Source organism: Myxocyprinus asiaticus, chromosome 5, assembly GCF_019703515.2.
Source record: "Myxocyprinus asiaticus isolate MX2 ecotype Aquarium Trade chromosome 5, UBuf_Myxa_2, whole genome shotgun sequence".
NCBI lineage: Eukaryota > Metazoa > Chordata > Actinopteri > Cypriniformes > Catostomidae > Myxocyprinus > Myxocyprinus asiaticus.
Genome location: NC_059348.1, coordinates 6,779,199 through 6,803,527, shown reverse-complemented (window position 1 = coordinate 6,803,527; position 24,329 = coordinate 6,779,199). Strand labels below are relative to the sequence as shown.

The 24,329-nt window shown below is 42.5% G+C and overlaps 1 non-coding gene across 1 annotated transcript; it reads right to left on the bottom strand.

Moving 5' to 3' along the window:
• Positions 1 to 1,056: 1,056 nt before the first annotated feature.
• Positions 1,057 to 1,270, bottom strand: LOC127441744 (small nucleolar RNA U3). Its single transcript, XR_007897406.1, has one exon. It is a non-coding gene; the product is annotated as a small nucleolar RNA U3 (small nucleolar RNA).
• Between the last annotated feature and the right edge of the window lie 23,059 nt (positions 1,271 to 24,329).

Below are 24,329 nucleotides of genomic sequence, written 5' to 3'. Positions count from 1 at the left end.
TATTTCTAATGTAATGCCTTGAGTTTGTGTACTTAACCGTTGTACGACCTTCGGGACATTTTCGTCATTTCGATCATTTTGGCAGTGTTAATGCCAACGGCATAATTTTTGTCTAAGGTGTGTATTTTGGGGGGAATTTTGGAATTTCAACCTCAGTTCTTATAATACATCTATAATACACTGTGTCCACAATAGTTACACTCAGGACCTTAAGGACAAAAATGTCCCCATTGAAATCCATTAAAACTGCAATATTTGATCCCAGTGCCATTAAAGCATAAATCATGAATTCTAATATATAATGCTTTCATTCCGGAGCCCTGGCTTCAAAATGTAAATGTTTTATATTTTCCACCATGTGGCGCCCTTTTTCTCATGTTTAGCCTATGGAGCAAATACATGCTTTTTTCCTATTTTCTGTATTATAGAGCACTGCTGGCCAATTGAATAAATGATGTAGCTAAAATTGTGTGGGTGTGTTGGTTTGGATGTCAGAGTGGGTTTTGTATGTGTGTATTGAGAAATGTGTGTGTGTGTGTGTGTGTGTGTGTGTGTAAAAACAACAGTGGCATTATGTAAACAAACTGGCATTTAAAGGGTTAAAATCCTGAAAATTAATGAATATTTGGTAATGATCAGGACTGATGTTAGTTAAAAAATAAACTCAATGAAAGTAGAAAATAATATTAATATATAATATTATTATGGCAGTTTTTTGACACTAACATTTTTGTCCTCTTAAGGACTTCTGAGTAACTTTTTTAAATTGACGCACAAGGATTAAGAATACGATACTATGATGGATTGATCAAAATCAGTAGTAAAGATAGATTACAGACATTATTGATGAGGAAAATCAGGAGACATGATAAAACACTGCACAGTTCACAGAAGAAAAAAGAGACTAATAATATACAGCAAATGCATAACTAAATAAACAACACTTCATTTAAAAAAGCATTAATCCCTACATATTAAGAGTTCACACAAGAAACACACTCTCAGACGAGTTACAACAAACCCAGAACATCTTTCTCCATTATTCCACTCAATAACACCACTCTGTTCATGCTCTTCTCTTTTCCACCACTGAAAGTGCTGAAAAACGTTCATCAATAACACAGGGTGTATGATAAAATCATTACTCTGTATTCGACTCACGCTCAGAGAAAAGCATCACAAATCTTCATCGTGGCTTGGAAGACAGTTCAATCTCAAAACACATTTCCAAGTTAAAAACTATAGAAATGATCCCTGAAAGTATAGTCTTGCCTGTTTAATTTAAAACCAGTGCGAGTCTATTCTGACACTCTCAGTCTCACGGACGGTGATCGGTTTTTGCTTCCTCTTGATACACACTAAGTAACGACGAGGAAAACAAACACCAGAAAAACTGTATTTACATAATTTCTTAAGCTCTAAAGACCTATGACAAATATATATTTTAATTGCGAAACACAATTTCTCCCTTGAAATAAAACATTAAAATCAATTACCCGAAAATGTGTGTGCCCTTATTCACCGATGAGAAAAACAACACATCACAATAACCCAACAGTAAACGTTTAAAGCCTGTGCTTATTGGTCGGGTTACATATATTACTTATACCGCAGCAGGTACTTTATTTTAATTTCAAAAGCACAATTAATTCATATATTATTTTAAGCATTTACAGTTATCCACACAGCAAATTCCAAATCTATGATCAGTTTGGTGAACAAGCAGCCAATCAGCTAAGACATCGCTTTCAAGCTCCACAAAAGAAGAAAAAACTATTGGGTAAAACAAATGTAGACTTCTGACTTTAAATCAGCAATATGGTGATTTTAACCATCTAATGGCATACATTATTTGTATTTGAAAATGATGATGATTATTATTATTTTTATTTATTTATTTTTGCGCATCGGTGCACCAGTAAAAAGGGTCCGGTGAGAACTCGCTACTCTACATCAAGGTTCCATCAAGAATGAAAGACAAATATTTTTCATTCATCCGAGCTATTTATTTGAATATTTATTAGAATACAGGGTTAAAAAGCAACTTCATTTAATTTTAAGATATTTGATTGCATAAGATTTGCTTTAAATAAAACAAGCCAACATACTTTCAATAACAGCAGCACGTTTTGAAAATTACCAATGAGGCAGATAAAAAGAGTCCGAATGATGGTGGAGGAAGATAAACACTGAAAGTCACTGAATCTCAAATATATGAAAACACTAAAGTAACGAAAATAGTTCATAGACGCTTTCACGCATTTCTAGTCACAGTGGGCTCAAGCTCTTTTGACTAATGCCCTAACCAACCACTAGGAGGCAGAAAAGTGCGTCTGCTACAGTATCATGCAGCGCCATATACACTCCAAATGAATGAGCGTATCCTGTAAACTCATGAAAATTGTGATATATTATATAAATATATGACATAAACTGGTTAAAAATAATTCAACTGATGCTATCATGATATTCTTGAAAGCACAGTTCTTGAACAGTTAAACTTCATGGCATGACAGAGATTCAGCTGATCTTGAAGTGAATTTGAGGACATAGCTGAACTGTAATTTTGGGGTTTATCTGAATTTCTCACTATTTGTTTAAATGAACCAGATGATACATTTTCTCACAATTTCTTACTGTGATGAATCATTTGTTTCTTTAGAGAACTTAATGCGCTGAAAATCATCTCACATAAAGAGCAGTGTATGTATGGCTTATGCAGTATGCACTTTTTCATGTGCTTTCAGGGTTCCTGAGTGAGCAAAACTTTTTTCACACTGTGAACACTTGTAAGGTTTTTCTCCAGTGTGCACTCTTTTATGTGCTTTCAGGGTTCCTGACTGACTGAAACTCTTTTCACGATGTGATTGAACTGTTTTATTCCAAACCTATGGCAGAGGTCAACACTATGGACTATCATCCAATACATTTTCAGTTGGTACAGGTTTTCTGCTCACCGCTATTGTTTCCAATAGTTACAATACCCATGACCGAAACTATAAGAACAATCCACACCATACGTGGTTTTAAAATAGGAGTTGAAGAGCACCATCTATCCTAAATGCTCATGATGTTTTGTTATATCTGAAACATGATAGACATTTGCTGTTATTGTCCTTGCAGTAATTTATTAGTTGGATGAATATAGCAACTTCTCTGTTTAGAAAATGTGTATGGATATATTTTTAGCAATGTGTCTGCAAGCCCCTCCTAATGCTACCCTGAGATCCCCCTTTCAGGTAGTTACTACTGCCTTTTCTCATTATGTTTTAGCTGCAAAGTCCGCCATGCCATCTGACATTTCAAGACTCTACACAATAATGAATCCTTTCAGTACAATGAGGAGATACCTGACTTTACTCTGAGTGAATAAATGGAAAATAAGGGTTTGTTGGAAAACAAAGAAAACATATTTTAGATTTTAAATGGCTCTATTGAATAGTGACTCTGTTGTTTTTCTCAGTTTGCTGAGACCAATAAAATCTCTATAAAAATATACAATAAGGCAGTAAAATTCAATTTAGCCTGTACCATAGACCATTTTGACAGAAAAAAAAACCCTGATAATACATATTTTTTCTTTCTTTCTGCTTTATATATGTCACAGTTCACATGAGAGCTTAAGACATCACCATAATGAATTAGGTGAAAGCTGGGAACAGTTAGTGTGAAATAAAGGGGCTTTTTCGACAGCACAATTAACAGTGAACATCACCCACTGAAAAGCCTCTTCATTTCATCATTCCTGTTATTTCAAATACAAATAATACCTTTCAAGATCATCATCACAGGTTTGACTTTATTAAAGTAAAGTCAACATAAGTCTTTGCTGTGAGAATTACACAAAGGCGACTGTGGCAAGGAACCCAAAAGTCCATAAGATGTTTGTTTATGGAGGGAAAAAAAAAACCTTGGGAGAAACCAGGCTCAGCTGGGGAAACCAGTTCCCTTCTGGCTAAACAGCATGAATATAATGCCAATATTTATCAATGTGTAGTACAAGTCATGTTTAATTTGAGTAAGCTAAGTAGAAGTTTGGTGGGCAATGTTTAAAATTAAAGGATTTTCTATAAACAAAGATTAATGATTTAGTGTCTTTGAAGTCTGTCTCGAATTGACTGCAGATGTGGATGTATGATGTGGCTGATGAAGGCTTTTTTTGACATTGATTTATTGGTTATGTATTCATTTTAAGAGAGTGTAGTCCATTCTATGATTAAGATGATGCTTGGTCTGTGAGGTGCATCACAGTCTGGTCGGAAGCTTGTGGCAGTTTATTTCGGTGAAGGCCATCCTAACTGAGGTTCAGGCAGTGGCCTGTGAAGTATCTCATGTCTTACGGTTGGAGCTGATAGAAGTTCATCCTCTGTGAAGTCCATCATAGCATACGGACTTAATGCAGACACTGATCATAGAAGCGCCCCAGCTGTCTAGTTGGCACAAGTTGCAGTTAGGAGTCATCACTCAGTGACACATAGTGGTGGGAGTGGGAGATTTGGCTGGACCGTGGCTGGATCTGGCAGTCTCTGGTAATCTCAGGATATGTTTCCCAAGGATGAGTCAGGGAAACAAATAGAACAATATTACCGAAGATGCCATTCACTTTAAAGTTGAGTTGTAGATTTTAAAGTTATAGACATGACTAATACAACACACTACAAGTTGAAGGATAACTTAGATGCATGCCTGGTTAAAAAGATGAGTCTTTAGTCTAGACTTACACTGAGAGTCTCAAACAATACTAGGAAGGTTATTCCATAGTGTAGGAGCCAAAAAGGATATACCTCATTTTGTGGATTTTTATATTCTAGGTTCTATCAATAGGCTGGAACTTTTGGCAAAGGGTATTGCACAACAACATCACCCTTATTGTAGGGCCCTCATGATATGTTATTATCCTTTGGCAAGGATATTGCACAAATAACGTTCACTCTTATCGAATTGCTCAAATGCATATGTTGTTTATCTTTCGAAAAAGTGATTACACAATAATGTGACCCTTATTGTAGGGCTCACACATGACATTATCCTTTGGCAAGGATATTGCACAAATAATATTCACCCTTATCATTGGGCTCAAATGCATACATTGTTTATCTTTCAGCAAATGGTATTGCACAATAGCGTCATCCATATCGTAGGGTCCAAATGTGACCTTGTTCGTCCTCTGGCAAAGATATTGCTCAAACATTGGCCACCCTCATCGGAGGGCTCATATCTAACATTATTCATCTTCAGCAAAGGGTATTCCAAAACAACGTCACCCTTATCGTAGTGCTCAAACGCAACGTTTTTCATCCTCTTGTAAATATATTGCTCAATTAACATTCATATGCAAGCATGGTTTCCTACAGCAAGGGTATCACATGATCCATGCCCCTTTTATCGTAAGGGTAAATCAGTAAACGCAAACATGGCTTATCCTGTTGCAAAGGTACTGCACAAACCATGGCAGGGATATTATGTAATTCATGTACAATTAACAAATTCAAAGACAATTCCCATTAGCAGCCTACCCTTCTGCAGTGTATGGCACAATAATAGCATGTCGTACAGCCACATACAGGCTTATGTTTGCATCATTAATTTATATTTTTTCTTCTTTCAGATTTGTCCATCACCTTCTGAAGATCTGGTTGTTGTTCTGAGTCTATTATTTGGTTTTGCATTTTCTTTTGGGGGGATAGGTTAAATTTAGGTTCTAATTCCTTTTGGGGTAATCTCCGCTCACCTGCCGTCAATGCCTCTGGCAGGATCTGACAGTTCAAGCAAGCATGGTCTGGGTTTATGCAAAATTATATAATTATCTTTTCGTTTGTATTAATACCAATAATCTTAATTGTTCTGATAAAAATGTAAGCATAAACGTAGTTCTAGCAGGAAGACCTCAGGATTCATTCTATCAGACATTTAATTTAATCACAATACAGCTTCTGCTTTATCAGCCTGCCAGCTGCCTCTCATAGTTCGCATACTTCCGTATTTTCATGCCCAACCCCATCTCCACCAGTTTAGGTCGCATCCTGGGTGGGGGTAAGCAGCAGAGCGCTGGACCGTAGGACGGGGTGTAGTGAGAATCACACTGGTACCAATTATAATGAACTGGGCCTCACACAAGACACCAAAGTTTATGATGACTTTTGATCACCTGTCACTTAAGGTGTGTATGTGTTTGTGTTTATTAGAATCAGTCGGCCCCTCCCTCCATCCTCAGGGCACCAGCTCAGGAGTTTCCTCTTAACAGTAAAGGAATGATCCAAATGGACCATTCAATAAATTAAAATTATGTAAATTGAAGGGAGTTTGTCATCTGATTAATCTGAAGGATTTGTGAGATTCCCTAACCCTTTAGAGCTCTTCTGTATCATCAACACAAGGAACACACAGTTGTAATTTTATTTACAAAAAGATAAACAAGAATTACGAACAAAAACTACAAAATGGAACTAAGATGTTAAAGAATAATATTAATGAATTGGTAAATAAAAGTGCATAAGATGGGAAGATGCAAGTGGTGGAATTGGATGTAGCAATGGCAAAGTATGAATATAATCTTATGAAAGATAAATTGCTGTTTCTCTATTAATTTAATAAGGTAAAGACTTTATTTCTATTGTGGAATTTTTTTTTATCAAGTTAAATATAAATTAATCAAGTATAATCAATGTAAATATAGCCATTTTTATCTACAATTATTTCTAATAAGTTAAGCATGGATTTTTCTGTGTGTGTGTGTAGAAGCTTGTGTAAGGGAGGCCCCTCAAAATGGAATGTGATCACATATGGTACTCATATAAGGTAATCTTGAGTCTCATGTTTTGACACTAGAGGAAATATAGGATAAGGCCTTGTAGAGAGATGGAAAGGGGCCTCTCAAATAGTTTCATGTTCTCTAACAGTTGGAAGACATAGAACAAAATGTATGGGGTGTATTGGTCACGCCCTATGTGAATGTGTATATTGGCATGTTTGAATAAAGAAAGTTAGTTACTCTGCAGACTGACTCGGCTTTGCTATCTCTGATAATAAAGTCTATCTTCTGGCATCAAAACCTTAAGACTTTGAGAGTGATTCTTCAGAAAAGCGGCGGAAGCCACAACACTATTGAAACAAATAACTCAAAGATTATTTGCTAGACATCTGATACACAGGTTCTGCAATCTCAGGAACATTAGATAATCATAAACTGATAGTATACACTATAAAAATAATAATAAGTTTATTTTATATAGCACCTTTTTTCAAACTCAAGGTATTCTCCGAGGTATTCTCGGGTCCTAAGATCTGTACCTGACCCAAATAGACTAGAATCAATTCTTACCCAAAACCAACATGCATAAATTAATTTAAAAAAAAGAAAAACCCGACCCGAGACAGACCTGCTAAAATTATACCCGAGTCCAACCAGACCCGACGGCAATTTGTTTTAGAACCCGACTGGACCCAAATGTAAAATGCTTCAATGTCTGCACAGCATGGCCGCACCAGTATCCAGGAGGGTTTGGTAATTACACACGTAATTTCTCTCGTAGTGTAAGCATTTTTTGTGGTCAAGGCGGTGCTAGCGTCTCGGTTTCAGGTGCAGCCGTTGCCACCAGAAGCGAGAAAGATCTGGCTGCAGCCTGCAGAGTGGGGCGGGTCAACACGTGGGGCGGGTCTACACATATAGCCCTGCCCATAATCTACTCTCATTGGCTCGAGGAAGTAATGATGTCAATGCCCTGGCTCATGCAAATGTAGTACCACTAAAATCGGCATTTTCCCCATCGTGCTGTTATCTCTGTATGGTAAGAATATCTTGTAGCGACGTTTTTGCAAGTGAAGTAAATTATACTTCCGATGTACTCCTTGTAATTAATGGTTAATATTTGCTTTAACATCAAGGTAGTCTAGCAATGTTAGGTAACAGTGCCATAGCAAGGAATTCTGTGACCCCTGACTGTATATTGCTCTGGGCCCCTTTCATATGAAAATATACAGTTTAAAGTTTGTTGTGGGTCCCCCTGGACCTGTGGGCCCCTTGAATCGTTACCACCTTTCACCCCATTAGCTACGGCCCTGTTATCAAATCAAATCAAATCACTTTTATTGTCACACAACCATATACACAAGTGCAATAGTGTGTGAAATTCTTGGGTGCAGTTCCGAGCAACAAAGTGATGAGACATATACCAATTTACAATAAACATCAGATTAACACAACACAATTAAAGTCTAATATACACATAATTACACACAACACAATATACAAATAATAACATACTCTGTACAGTATACAATACACACAATATAATAAAAAAGTATATATAGTATACACTATATTGCCAAAAGTATTCGCTCACCCATCCAAATAATTGAATTCAGGTGTTCCAATCACTTCCATGGCCACAGGTGTATAAAATGAAGCACCTAGGCATGCAGACTGCTTCTACAAACATTTGTGAAAGAATGGGCCGCTCTCAGGAGCTCAGTGAATTCCAGCGTGGTACTGTGATAGGATGCCACCTGTGCAACAAGTCCAGTCGTGAAATTTCCTCGCTACTAAATATTCCACAGTCAACTGTTAGTGGTATTATAACAAAGTGGAAGTGATTGGGAATGACAGCAACTCAGCCACGAAGTGGTAGGCCACATAAAATGACAGAGCGGTGTCAGCGGATGCTGAGGTGCATAGTGCACAGAGGTCACCAACTTTCTGCAGAGTCAATCGCTACAGACCTCCAAAGTTCATGTGGCCTTCAGATTAGCTCAAGAACAGTGTGTAGAGAGCTTCATGGAATGGGTTTCCATGGCCGAGCAGCTGCATCCAAGCCATACATCACCAAGTGCAATGCAAAGCGTCGGATGCAGTGGTGTAAAGCACGCCGCCACTGGACTCTAGAGCAGTGGAGACGCGTTCTCTGGAGTGACGAATCACGCTTCTCCATCTGGCAATCTGATGGACGAGTCTGGGTTTGGCGGTTGCCAGGAGAACGGTATTTGTCTGACTGCATTGTGCTAACTGTGAAGTTTGGTGGAGGGGGGATTATGGTGTGGGGTTGTTTTTCAGGAGCTGGGCTTGGCCCCTTAGTTCCAGTGAAAGGTACTCTGAATGCTTCAGTACACCAAGAGAAATTCCATGCTCCCAACTTTGTGGGAACAGTTTGGGGATGGCCTCTTCCTGTTCCAACATGACTGCGCACCAGTGCACAAAGCAAGGTCCATAAAGACATGGATGAGCGAGTTTGGTGTGGAAGAACTTGACTGGCCTGCACAGAGTCCTGCCCTCAACCCGATAGAGCACCTTTGGGATGAATTAGAGCGAAGACTGCGAGCCAGGCCTTCTCGTCCAACATCAGTGTCTGACCTCACAAATGCGCTTCTGGAAGAATGGTCAAAAATTCCCATAAACACACTCCTAAACCTTGTGGAAAGCCTTCCCAGAAGAGTTGAAGCTGTTATAGCTGCAAAGGGTGGGCCGATGTCATATTAAACCCTATGGATTAAGAATGGGATGTCACTTAAGTTCATATGTGTCTAAAGGCAGACGAGCGAATACTTTTGGCAATATAGTGTATATAGAATGTACAGTAGGTTGTATTGTACTGTATTGACAATTCAGGCTGTCGGTTGATAGTAAGTTGTTAAGAGAGAATCTAATATAATAATAATATAATTTATGACAGTCCGGTGTGAGATATAAGAGTAAGAGTAATAAAGTGCAGTGCTGATGTATTTTGATTATGGGAGATCAAGAGTTCAAAAGTCTGATTGCTTGGGGGAAGAAGCTATCATGAAGTCGGCTGGTGCGGGTCCTGATGCTGCGATACCACCACTTTATTCTCTCTCTCTCTCTCTCTCGTACTAACCACACACACGCGACCACTCACAAACATTCTTGCACACACTTTTGGCTAGTAGATAACTTTGTGATAAAGCTCAGCTTTGTCCCTAAGTTATCGTACAAGCGGAGACACGCGGTAAACGGACAGACTCCATTAACCGGCTTCTCTCCGCCCACATTCGCGGCCATACTCTCTGGCCAGAAATCTCGCGTGATGTACTCTCCAAAGCCATGCCCCGCCCCGTTCCTTTCGTCTCGGAAGTGCATGAAGAACTGACAAGGTTGTGGGAAGCACTTTTTACTGCCCGGTCCCGATCTTTTCAGCTTCCCTGCCTTCACTACCCTCAATGGTGGGGCGGCCAAGGGCTATTCGGCAATCCTCCAGTGGATAAAGGCGCTTGCGGTGCACCAATGCCCATAGAGCGCCGCCACCTGGCACGGGTGCCAAAAGCCCCCATCCAAGGCCTTTAGGTTTACGTCATCTCTGACGGCCAAGGCCTACAGTGCCGCTGGACAAGCCGCCTCCACCCTGCACGCCATGGCTCTCCTGCAAGTCTGCCAAGGCTCTAAAGGAGCTGCACGAGGGTAGTTCCATCCCAGGATTGATGCAGGAACTGCGCTCGGCGACCGACCTCGCTCTCCGAGCGACGGAGGTCACGGCGCGGTCTCTCGGGCGGATGATGTCCACATTAGTGGTCCAAGAGCGCCACCTTTGGCTCAACCTGGTTGAGATGGGTGAGGCCGACAGGACACGATTCCTTGCTGACCCCATCTCCCAGGCTGGCCTATTCGGCGACACCGTCAAGGACTTTGCCAAGCAGTTCTCGAAGGTGGAGCAGAAGACGGATGCTAGCCGGCATATCCTGCCCTGGCGCAGCTCAAGATCCCGCACCCTGTCTACTCATCGCCAAGGGCGTCCCTCTGCGGGGACTGCACCAGCTCCGCCGCAGTCTGCCCCTTCGGCCCGGCCCCGGTGTGGAGCCCACCGCAGGAAGCAGATGCCACCCGTCTCGCGGCCGCCCAGAACCCGTGAAAGGCTTCAAAGCGCTCATAAGACGGGCGACCCAGGGACGACAAAACCCACTGCTCTGGAGCTGGTAAGCAGATCTCTCCTTCTTTTTGTTACCTTTTGCATTTAATTGCGCTGCATGCCCAAGTGGCTGCAGTACTCAAGAGTTCAGCAAGAGCGGTTTCCTTGTTCCCTGGGTCACGTATACGGTGTGCATGGCCGTCATCAGAACCACTGTCCACCACTCTATTTGGCAGGTTTGGCGCTCCAGCGGTGGTCTCCCGCCCCTGAGGGCCCAGCTGTGGCACAAATCCGCCCCCGATATGACAGTCTCCACGGGTCACGAGGACAGGCCTCTTCCTCCCCTGTCCCAGGCTGTTCTGGGGGTGGTCACAAGGGGCCAGGTAAGTGCTTCAATGTCCTTAGACTCAGCACGGCCACGACGTGGAGTGGCAACTCGAGCTCCGCCCCGCCACGAGGCCCCACCTGCTGGTACGTCCGATGACGTTGTCCAGGTTCAGCAGTGTCCACTTCACCTTGGTGAAGGATGAAAACGCTGCTACCTTGCGCAGAGATTGCTACCCTCCTACGGAAGGGCGCGATAGAACCTGTCCCTACAGACGAGATGAAGAAGGGGTTTTACAGCCCCTACTTCATCGTACCGAAGAAAGGCGGTGGGTTGCGGCCAATCTTGGACCTGTGAGTAGTGAACTAGGCTTTACACAGACTCCCGTTCAAGATGCTGACGCAAAAACACATTCTGGCGAGCGTCCGGCATCAAGATTGGTTCGCGGTGGTAGACCTGAAGGATGCGTACTTCCACGTCTCGATCCTTCCTCGACACAGACCCTTCCTGTGGTTTGCGATCGAGAGTCAGGCATATCAGTACAAAGTCCTCCCTTTCGGCCTGTCCCTGTCTCCTCGCGTCTTTAAGAAGGTCGCAGAGGCTGCCCTTGCCCCGTTAAGTGAGGTGGGCATTCGCATTCTCAACTATCTCGACGACTGGCTAATCCTAGCTTATTCTACAGACATGTTGTGTGCACACAGGGACCTGGTGCTCTCACACCTCAGCCGACTAGGGCTTCGGGTCAACTGGGAAAAGAGCAAGCTCCTCCCGGTTCAGAGCATCTCTTTTCTCAGTTTGGAGTTGGACTCAGTCTCCTTGACGGCGCGCCTTACGAACGAGCGCGCCCAGTCGGTGCTGGCCTGTTTGAAGGTGTTCAAACAGAAAACAGCGGTTCCACTGAAACTTTTTCAGAGGCTCCTGGGGCATATGGCATCCTCGGCGGTGGCCACTCCGCTCGGGTTGATGCATATGAGGCCGCTTCAGCACTGGCTCCAGACTTGAGTCCCGAGATGGGCATGGCGCCACGGGACACATTGCGTGGTCATCAAGCCGGTCTGTCACCGTCTTTTCAGCCCTTGGACTGACCTCTCATTTCTACAGGCAGGCGTTCCTCTAGAACTGGTCTCCAGGTGCGTCGTAGTCATGACAGACGCCTCCAAAACGGGCTGGGGCGCTGTTTGCAATGGGCACGCAGCCGCCGGCCTCTGGACGGGTCCGCGACTGCATTGGCACACCAACTGCCTTGAGTTGTTGGAAATTCTGCTCGCCCTGCGGAGGTTTCTGCCATTGATCCAGGGCAGGCACGTGTTAGTTCAGACAGACAACATGACAACGGTAGCATATGTCAACCACCAAGGTGGTCTGCGCTCTCATTGTAGGTCACAACTCGCCCGCCGTCTCCTCCTCTGGAGTCAGCAGCACTTCAAGCCACAACAAGCCACTCACATCCCGGGCAACCTCAACACTACAGCGGACACGCTGTCACGACAGGTTACCCTCAGGGGAGAGTGGAGACTCCACCCTCAGGTGGTCCAGCTGATTTGGAGTCGATTCGACAGGCACAGGTGCACCTGTTCGCCTCCCAAGAATCCTCCCACTGCCCGCTCTGGTACGCCCTGACCGAGGCCCCCTCGGCATAGACGCATTGGCACACAGCTGGCCCCCTGGCCTGCGCAAATATGCGTTTCCCCCAGTGAGCCTGCTTGCACAGACCCTGTGCAAGGTCAGGGAGGACGAGGAGCAGGTCATCCTGGTAGCACCCTACTGGCCCACCCAGATGTGGTGCTCGGACCTCACACTCCTCGCGACAGCTCCCCCTGGCGAATTCCCCTGAGGAAGGACCTTCTTTCTCAGGGACGGGGCACCATCTGGCACCCGCGACCAGACCACTGGAATCTCCATGTCTGGCCCCTGGATGGGACGCGGAAGACCCTAGCGGTCTACCACCTGCGGTGGTAGACACGATCACTCAGGCTAGGGCCCCCTCTACGAGGCGCCTGTATGCCTTTTAGTGGCGTCTGTTCGCTAAGTGGCGTTCTTCCCGACGCGAAGACCCCCAGAGATGCGCAGTCGGATCAGTGCTTTCCTTCCTGCAGGAGAGGTTGGAAGGGAGGCTGTCCCCTTCCACCTTGAAGGTGTACGTTGCCACCATAGCAGCACATCGTGACGCAGTCCACGGTAAGTCCTTAGGGAAGCACGACCTGATCATCAGGTTCCTAAGAGGTGCCAGGAGGCTGAATCCCTCCAGACCACGCCTCGTTCCCTCATAGGACCTCTCTGTAGTTCTTTAGGTTCTACAGAGAGCCCCTTTGAGCCTTTGTAGTCAGCTGAGCTTAAGGCACTCTCCTTGAAGACTGTCCTCCTGACTGCGCTCACTTCCATCAAGAGGGTAGGTGACCTGCAAGCATTTTCTGTCAGTGAAACATGCCTGGAGTTCGGTCCGGGTTACTCTCACGTGATCCTGAGACCCCGACCGGGCTATGTGCCCAAGGTTCCCACCACCCCTTTTAGGGACCGGGTGGTGTACCTGCAAGCGCTGCCCCAGGAGGAGGCTGACCCAGCCCTGTTGTTGCTGTACGGATCTATTTGGATTGCACGCAGAGCTTTAGAATCTCTGAGCAGCTCTTTGTCTGCTTTGGTGCTCAGCAGAAAGGAAGCGCTGTCTCCAAGCAGAGGATCACCCACTGGCTCATTGACGCCATAACTATGGCATATCTCGCCCAGGACATGCCACCCCTGGTCGGGCTACGAGCCCATTCTACCAGGGGTGTAGCGGCTTCCTGGGCCCTGGCCAGGGGTGCCTCTCTAACAGACATTTGCAGAGCAGCGAGCTGGGCAACACCCAACACCTTTGCAAGGTTCTACAACCTCCGGGTGGAACCGGTTTTGTCCCAGGTAGTGGAACGCAACGCAAGCGGATAAGCCCGGGATAGCCGGCCGGGTGTATCGCTTGCACATAGCGCCTTCCACCTCCTTTTGAGCTGAAGACGTGCACCATTAATTCCCAGTAGCGTTCATAAGTTTGTTCCTTGGCTGACTTCCTCCGAGCCCTGTGGCAGTCGAGTTTTCAGAGAGATTCGCTGCCGGCCCAGTACACACGCTAAGGGCCCTGTTCTGGGGTAGGTGCTCCACATTTGGTGGTTTCCTGTAAGGCTAACCCCATGCGATATATATCTTCTGCTAATTCATTTCCCTGTTGGCAAACTGCGTCTTCCATTGGGCAGAGCACCTCTGCCCCAGTCTCCATGTTTGTAGTAACTCCTCCCCCATTGGGCAGGATCTACCTTGAAGACTCTCCACATGGTTGGAAAGACCATGTGACGTATCCTTCCACTTAAATATCCCCCCCTCTCTTTGGGCGAGGTGTGGTCTCCGCTGTGTCTTCCCCTTGGGAGGGACAACCCCCGACTAGACCTGGCGGCCCAATCGGATAATCCCCCTTCTTTTTTAGGGAGTGGGAAAAAAAGAAGGGGAAAAGAGGCCACGACTGGGTTAAGCCTGTCTCTATCTTTTGGGTAGTCGACTTGTCCCCAAAAAGGGCCATTCAACACTCATAACTATGTTGGGGGAGTTTACGTGTCAACCTGGTGTGCTGGCTATGAAGCACACAGTAGTCTGCCCACCACACACCGCCAGTTCACGTAACACAGTTCAGCCAATTGTGGCGTTTCGTATAGGGACCCCTAGTGTCACTAGGTCGACACAATGTCGAGTGAGTGACAGATAAGGAACATCATGGTTACTTGTGGAACATCATGGTTACTTGTGTAACCTCCGTTCCCTGATGGAGGGAACAAGACATTGTGTCCCTCCTGCCACAACGCTGAAATGGCTGGACCTTATATCGGCTCCTCAGCATAAAACCTGAATGAGTGGTTGCATACCAGCTCCTTTTATACTCGTATGTCCGGGGGAGTTTCATGCATATACCACTCGCCAATTTTCATTGGCCTTTTATCAAAGACCAGAGGTGTCTCAGGCTCCCAAGAGTGACCCCTAGTGTCACTACATCGACACAACGTCTCGTTCCCTCCATCAGGGAACGGAGGTTACACAAGTAACCATGACGTTTTCAACACTAGTCGAGCATGTGATGATGATGCCAACAGCCAAGACCATTCATATCCTCCAAGTTTTCATACTGTTAGAAGGATGATGAAATATATCCTGGAACATAAAAAAAGTCCTGTGGACATTCCACAGCCAGCCCTACAGAAGTCAAAAAATGGAAAGGCATGCAATGCTTTACTGAGGCATCTTGTGCCAGATGAGGTTGAATGCAGAAACTGCAATTCAATTTTGAGTGAGCCAAGGATAATAACCTGCCAGGCAAGGATACAAACATTAGGGGAGTGATTCAGGGTATGACAATGTTTATCTCATAATGTAATTGCTTTGAAAGATATATTTTGTATTAATGACTAAACCATGTATATCTTTCTTTCTCAGGTGTATCCACTTACTACAGGTTGTGCCATAAATGCAACCTCACATACAGATACCAAGAATGGTGTGATGGTATACACAACTTCAACGACAATATAATCCGGTCGCTACATTTGTGTATGGTTTTTTGAAATTCTTTACAGGTACAATAACAGAGGGAGGGACCTCTTCTGTTTTATTTGCAACTAGACAGTTTAACTGAATTCAATATATCTCTAATTTTTTAACTGAGACTTAATAGTCTGATAATATGAGCTTGGGTTGGTCTTCAAATGACTAGAAACTGATTTTGTGAGGGAGATCTCATTTTTATTATTAGTAGTAGTATAATTTTAAGTCTCTTTGTTGCTTTTTTAAAATTTATTTATTATTTTTGCTTTTGTGTTGTGCTTCTAGAATCATACATCAGTAAGTAGGGTTGTGCAGATAATTGCAGTAACTGCGGCAGTGTCCTTGCCCAAAAGTGATCTGATCGTGCATGCATTTTGAGGCTTTGTGTGATTTGGATTACATTTACTCCTGTGTGTCCTGTGGATACAATCCAGGCACCGTGGTCTTCATAAAAAAGGGGTATTCAGCAACCCAGGTAAGTATAAAGTTCCTTTTACAATTCTTTAATGATGTAATAATTTACAGAGTTTATTACTTTGAAGTTAGGTCCAGTCTCCACCTGAGTCTTATGATGGTCATGTCGACATTGAGAAATTGTGGGATGCAGTTTCGATGGACATGATAAGCAGAGGGTTTTACCCAAGTAAGTTTAATATTAATTTCTGTCTTACAAGTTATATTATTAATGTTGAGTTAAATGGTTATGTTTTTGTATCATCCCCCCCCTTTTTCTCCCAATTTGGAATTGTCCTCATGGTGGTGTAGTGACTCATCTCAATCGGGGTGGTGGAGGATGAACCTCAGTTGCCTCTGCATCTGAGACTGTCAACCTGTGCATCTTATCACGTGGCTTGTTGAGCACGTTACCATGGAGACATAGCACACGTGGAGGCTTCATGCCATCCACTGCGGCATGCATGCACAACTCACCACACGCCTCACTGAAAGCGAACCACATTATAGTGACCATGAGGAGGTTACCCCATGTGACTCTACCCTCCCTAGCAACTGGGCCAATTTGGTTGCTTAGGAGACCTGGCTGGAGTCACTCAGCACACCCTGGGATTTGAACTTGCGAGCTCAAGGGGTGGTAGTCAGCGTCTTTACTCACTGAACTACCCAGTCTCCCCATGTTTTTTGTATGCTTAAGGTGGCAAAGAAAACCCCTTTACCATTTCACCAAGTAACCTCTACTGGTCCCCATGGATAGGTCCTAAAACAAGACAATCATCAGTGGTACTAAATACGGAAAGTGTAAAGGTTCATCCTTTAGAAGGAGTGAGTGATGTCGATGTGCCTCTGACTGAGGAAAGGCTTGCTGATGAGCTGCTCCACCTCAGAGTAAGTGGTTGTTTAAATTGTTCAGAAGGTTTTTGCTGTACCACATGCTGCTATTATTACACTGTTGACTTCATAGCATACTGGTCTGTACAAGGGCTCTCCACAAAGATTGGTTTTCCCTCATAGTTTGTATCTTGAGGACTTACCTGTCATTTTCTCAAACCTATCCACAAATATGAATGTTTGATCAGATTGGAGACCTGAAAAGGCTGTGTCGACAGTGTGGCGTTGGTGATGCTGGTTCCAAAATGGATCTTGTCCTCAAATTGCATGAGTTTCTGAAGGTTGAAACATCCAGGATACACAAACCAAACGACCATTTTGAACAATACACTTATACAAATCTACAGCAAAGACAATTAAACTTTTGTACAGCTCTCCTTCTCTTGTAAACAATGACATGCTTCCTGCCTCCTCCTCCATGTGATGCGTGACCTTACCAATGAGCTTACGCCATCCCTCTCATGAGCACGCATCACAGAGATGTACAGAAGCGAACAGTCGTGTGGATTATTTTGATGCACCCTAAATATGCATTTTCGACCATCAAAAAATGGAGTACATTCACTTGCATTGTTTAAAGGAGGAGGCCTGAAATGAAATCCTAAAAATCTTAAATTCTGTTTTGATGAAGAAAGAAACATCTTGGATGGCCTGAGGGTGAGTAAATTATCAGCAAATTTTCATTTTTGGGTGAACTATTCCTTTAAGTTGAGACGTAAAGTTCACACTAAGGGCTTAGTAACTACTAGTTAGTTTGTAACTAAGTCAGTGCTTAATTTGGTTGAACCACCTGCTCTTAAGGCAAGACTTAACTAGTAAGTCGTAAGCCCTCTGTAAAGTGATGCGTAGTCGCATAATATGAAGTTTACTTCATACTGATCCAATAAGCAGCCTTCAAATCTGTACACGGAAGTGTTAAAAAGCTGTGAACTTCAATTTGATTTTGCTATGGTTGATGTTGAAACCTTGTTTGCTCATGTAACTGTCAGCTGTTATAAATTATATCCCCACTGAAATATGATACTTAATAAAATAAGATTTCAATAATCTGGTATATTTAGCCTATGTAAATAACAATATTTAATAACTGTATCTAAAATGAATTAGAGGCAATAAATAAATAAATACTAATGCAACAGACTGGAAAAATAGACATTTATTCATTTTAATATCTTATATATTTTGTATATGTTGAAACTTGACACCATGCAGTGTACACAGGAAAGTGCACCGGTTTCATGCTGAAGTTTACATTATGTTTTCTCCCATAAATTTAAACGCGTGTTATGCAACATCATCATGCATTTTGAAAGGACTGAAGCCTGTCAAACAAAACATGAGCTCATTGATGTCATTAAATGAGTCTGTTTTTTTATTCCATCCATTACTCCTGGTCTGAGGCTTCCGTAAATGTTTAGTTTATACGTAGTGTTACGTTCTACCTAAGTTTAATGGTGCAACGCTCAAATATTTAGTAGTGCGTAAATTGTGACTTAGTGCCTGCCCATTTACGCCACAACTAGGCTAAGTTGTAACTTACGGATAGCTGATAGCTGGCCATCGCCAGAGCCACATGTACATGACACACACCTTTTGTATGTAAGGTATCCATTTCTTTTTAGAAGTATTGGAGTATATGTTAACAGTTTCCAGTCAAGCAACTTGAAGGATTAATGCTTTTGATACTTTCCAGTTACCTCAAGAGATCTTGGAGATGATGCTCCATGAAGTAATACTACAGGATGGAGATGCAGCCTACATGACGCTGTCTCTCACCTGCAGACATTTCAGTGACCTAGTGCAGATGGCCCATTTCAGAAAGACAGCACACTTTGCATGGCTTGATAGTAAGTGCTTTCAAATTGTAGGTCTCTCCTCCTAATATCTTCTTTGTTTTATAAGTAAAAGAATATCATGTCTAACATATGTATAACATCTGATGTGCATGTTTATTATTATTATTATTATTTTACTACAGGTGTTGTGAACTGGAAAAAATGGTCCAAATCAGCCGAGACTGAACTGCGAGTGCCTTTTATTATAAAAGAGTGCCCTAAATGTGACATGTTATTCATGTCGTGGGAAGCGTGGTAGCCTGAAATGATTTTATGAATGAATAGAGGACCCAGACTGCTGCTTCATGTGCCAGTGTTAGAGTGTGTTTTGTGTGTGTGTGTGTGTGTGTGTGTGTGTGTGTGTGTGTGTTGGGGTGGTGTTTTTCAACTCACGTCTAAACCCACCTGTGTGATGCTGCAATCACTTTGAATTGATGTTATGCATGGTACAGTTGATGGATAAAAAAACACCATTAAAAATCACCATTGAAAGAGATTTTCAGAAAAATAGATATATTGATATTACTTTGTACCGCAATCATTTTTATTTTTATTTTTATTTTTTTATTTTATCAAAGTGAACAAGTGTTGCACCTGTAAATTCTATATCTTTGTTTACGTTCTTTTGTAGTAATTAATCAATTTGCCCAAAGGCTGTATAATTTCTAAGAATGTTACCTCCCCTTGAATATTGTTGGTTTGATCTACAGTAACAGTCTGAGAAACATGGTGTCCTCTGTATGACTTAAGCCGTTTGGATGACAATAAAGTTTGATTTGATATTTGCTTGCTGCTGGTTTTATTTAAGTGAAAATTGGAGTGTAACTTAGAGTTAAGTAGAAGATGCTATTATTGGTTTTCATAAGCCATGTCTAGTGCAGTAACAATTGTGTCATGGCAAGATATTTATATTAAAACTATACTGATACATCTATTCCCCCTCCCTTACTATACTGACGTTAAGGACTGTATATGGTCTAATTAGAGTGTAATTTAAATGACACCTGCAATAACAAATGCTGATTGGCTTACTTATATTGAAACGATACTGACGCACTGTTGTCATTTTCAGTGTACCATTTAGGAATATTTCTCATAATTTAATTCATTTAATAAATTATTTCTGCATCTGAATACTTTACACTCCTGCTGAGGTAAATCAACCAAAACATTTTTGTTTAAATGTCGAAAGGCTGTTTTACATTAGCCTTAAACATGTTTAAATTTGCTTGAGTGGATCAAAAGAATCTTCGAGGCCATGCGAGATTGTCATGCATTATAAAAGGCTTTGTCAAAGGCTTTGTGAAATTGTACAGCTTTTACAGTTTATTCATGAACAACAGACACATCAACACAATAATTTTTTTCATCAGTCCATGCAATTAGTCATACTACATTTTTTTATACTAAAATAACATGAATGAGGTAGTTTTTTTATTTAATGAATTGTATAAATGCCGAAACAAATAAACAGATAAATAAATGAGGTACAACATATCTTATAACTTACGTACGCGTCAAAAGCAGTCTAATTAAACCACATTTTTCTACACTAACGCTTGTGAAAGATCGCCGAGCCAATCAGAGTAAGTTATGGGCGGAGCGACATGTGTAACCCCGCCCCATGTGTTGCCCCGCCCCATTCTGCAGGCTGCAGCCAGGTATACTTGACAGCAGCGGCAGACTTGCAATATCTGTGAGAGAAATATTCTACACATATTTTATCTGGCAATAACCCTGTGCCCTGGCAACACTTTGTTGTATAATTAAGATGCAGTTGGACCAAACAGATTTAAAACTGTAATTAATACTTTGTGTAGTCTATGGGTTATGACTACATAGACTGCATGAAACCCACTGAGTTCATTTTATTTAAGTTACATTCTATTTTGCACTTTATTTTACCTGGCAACCTCGTGCACTCATAAGCTCCCAAGCACTGGCTTTTTAAAATCTCTACGAGTTTTCTGAGGCAAATTATAACTCGGGGAAATTCCTCTTCGTGTTATCAGCAGTCTACTATGAGCTCAGTAAAATTTTGTATGATTGGCTGTAAATAAAACATTTAGATTATTGGTTAAGCCCGATGCGACTGCCGCAGCCGCTCAGAAAAAGACAAATTATTTTTTATTTCTCGCGGCACTTGCCGCGAAGAGCTGTGCAAGTGAAAGTGGCAGGATTTTGGGTGTACGATCATCGCTTGTTATTTAACATTAAAAAAAATTATTAATAAAGTATTGCAAAACGCCCAAAAAGATGAATGGAAAGTTGGCATATTTTAAAAGAATTCGGGTCACTCGTCAACGTTTGGGACCCGAACCTGCACAGGTCTCAGGTCGGACCTCAGATTTCCAGATCCAAGTGGACCCATGAAGACCTTTAGTATACACTAATGCCAAGGTGTCTGGAAAGAGGTTTAGTAGTGATATTTCAATCTCCTTGATCGGTCAATCAGTTTGGTGATAGCGATGTCTTCCACTGGGGCTCAGGGCCACGTTACAGTGGGGAAGGATCTGGATTCCATTTCAACAGCCTGGGACGTGAAGGAGCTGAGTAATGCTGATCTCCTAGAAGCACAGAGAGGGTTCTCGCAATCTGGAACCCACAGACATACAGCCCTTATGTCAACACACATTTCTTTATCTGGAACACACAGATGTACAAACTTGAAGAGAAGGTTTGCTCGCCAGAGCTAAACCTTGTCACTGTAGTTATCTCCCTGGTATAGTGATTCCAAACATGCCGATGCTTTAGTCTCTTGTAGTGAGACTTGATACTTGGTAGATCTACTATTGTCTCTCAGATGGAGACTAAGAAAACTGGATGATCTTTTATCCTCTCTCTCATGGAACGAGACCAGAACGGAGAAGTGTTATAAATATCCTGTTAACGACCCTCTGGATGGGGACTCAGGACCTAGATGTTCTGTAGTCTGTTGCATCTCCTTCCACTCAGACTGGAGATTCAGAATATTGATTATTATTCTGTTATTTCTCCCGAAGACAAACAGTCAAGAACTCAGAACTAAGGTGTGGTCATCCAGAGGCTAGTTTTATACCTTCCTGATGAGGAGGAGATTTCAGTCTGGCGCCTTCCTGTTTCAGTGTTCTGATTGGGTGTTAAGATCAGAAGTGGAGCACAAAGTGTGGCCTATCCTCCCTCCTCTGTGTGGAACATTTGCATATTTTAAAGTACATGGTTAGAACAGTGTCTTTAAAGTTTTATATATGCATTGTTTCCTTTCCAAACATCTCTTGGCATTTTTCTGAGGACATAGAGAGCAAACATGATATTGAAAACTAAATATTACACATGTATTCATTTATACCACCACAGTTCAATTTGTGTGAATTATTATGTTAATCAAACAACTGCAATTTACATAAATTGTTCTGTGAATAAACATGGAGTGGATGTGTTGCAGTTGGTGTCCATGTTAGGAGTAAATGTTTGTACATTTCTGTCTTTCTCTGTGGCTTCTTTGTTCAGCTTTTGCCATATGGTAAGTTAATGTTGACTCTGGAGTTTAATATTTTATTATTCTTTGTACCTTTGGTTTCAGGGCAACCCTTAGGATGGGGGTTTGAGATGCTGCTAAGAAACCATTCATGGACCAATGAGAAGTCTTTTGCCATGTGTTGTAAGGTTGAGGGCCTTTTTTGTGAAGTATCTGGTAGTTGTCCGAGCAGCTTATCTGATGGTTGCATTTGGCTTTTTTTGTGTGTGTGTTGGTCCTGCCATGATCCAGACAAAATGGAGCAACTCTTCCTTGCCTTGACAGTAATGGAGGGGGTCTGCCATAAACTGGGTCGTGGAATGTAATCTGGTCCGATTGTTCACCACAAGGCTTACGCAGAATGATTAACTATAAGTATCTCTTCATTTGTATTTATTACAATACTCTTGAGTCTTTCTGATATAAATTTATTTTCTCAATTATGACAAAACAAAAGTACTAATTATTGGACCAAAATCTTCTAAAAATAAGATGTTAGAATATATTTGTCTCACATTGGATATACTGTTACATTGTCTTCTACAGTTAAGAACTTGGGTGATATGTTTGATAGCAGTTTGTCCTTTGAAAATCACAGTTCAAATATTTGTAGAACAGCATTCTTCCATCTCAAAAATATTTCTAAGTTATGACACATGCTCTCTGTTTCTGATGCCGAAAAGCTGCTAGATGACAATCGGTCAGGCTTCAAAAGTGGACATTCCACTGAGACTGCCCTAATATCTGTCACTGAGTCACTGAGACAGGTGAGAGCGGGATCCAGATCATCTGACCTTACTCTACTGGACCTATCTGCAGCCTTTGACACAGTCAACCATCAGATCCTCCTGTCCACTCTCTCTAATCTGGGCATCACAGGAACTGTGCTTGGCTGGTTCAAGTCCTACCTCTCAGGTAGTTCTTTTAAGGTAGGCTGGAGAGGTGAGGTGTCCAAGTCACATCTGCTACTTACTGGGGTACCTCAGGGCTCAGTGCTTGGACAACTTCTCTTCTCTATATCTACAACATCACTGGGACCCATCATTCAAGCACATGGGTTCTTTTACCACTGTTACGCCAATGACACATAGCTCTACTTGTCTTTCCAGCCCGATGACTCCTCAGTATTGGCTCAAATCTCAGCCTTTTTGGCAGACATCTCGGCCTGGATGAAGGATCACCACCTGCAACTCAAACTAGCAAAAACTGAGCTCCTCGTCCTTCCAGCCAACCCTGCTGATGAGCACAACATCACCATTCAGCTGGGTTCATCCACAATAACACCTTTAAAAACAGTCAGAAATCTAGGGGTAACCATCGAGAACCAACTCAATTTCACCGACCACATCTCAAAAAGCACAATCATGTAGATTTGCACTCTACAACATCAGGAAAATAAGACGCTTCCTTTCTGAATATACCACACAACTCCTTGTTTAGTCACTTGTCATATCAAGACTGGATTACTGTAATGTTCCTGCATGTGCAATTTGGCCTTTGCAAATGATCCAGAATGCAGCAGTACATCTGGTCTTCAATGAACCAAAGAGAGCGCATGTTACACCACTCCTTGTCTCTACACTGGCTGCCGTTTGCTGCACATATCAAGTTCAAGGCTCTTATATTGGCATACCGAACAGTCCCTTGATCTGCTCCAGATTACCTAAAATCATTCCTGCAGAGCTACGTTCCCACCAGAATCCTGCGGTTGGCTAATGAATGGCGTCTTGTTGTATCAACAACAAAGAGGCATCAAATCACTTGTAAAAAATAGTGTTTTTCCTGCCTTTTTTCCTACACTAAAATGAAATCAGAAAGCGGAGTCACAGCTGTCTGTTTTTATACAAATTTACTCACTGAAAGCTGCATATGGACATACACGTTCTACGGCAAGCCTCAAGGGAATAAATACATAATAA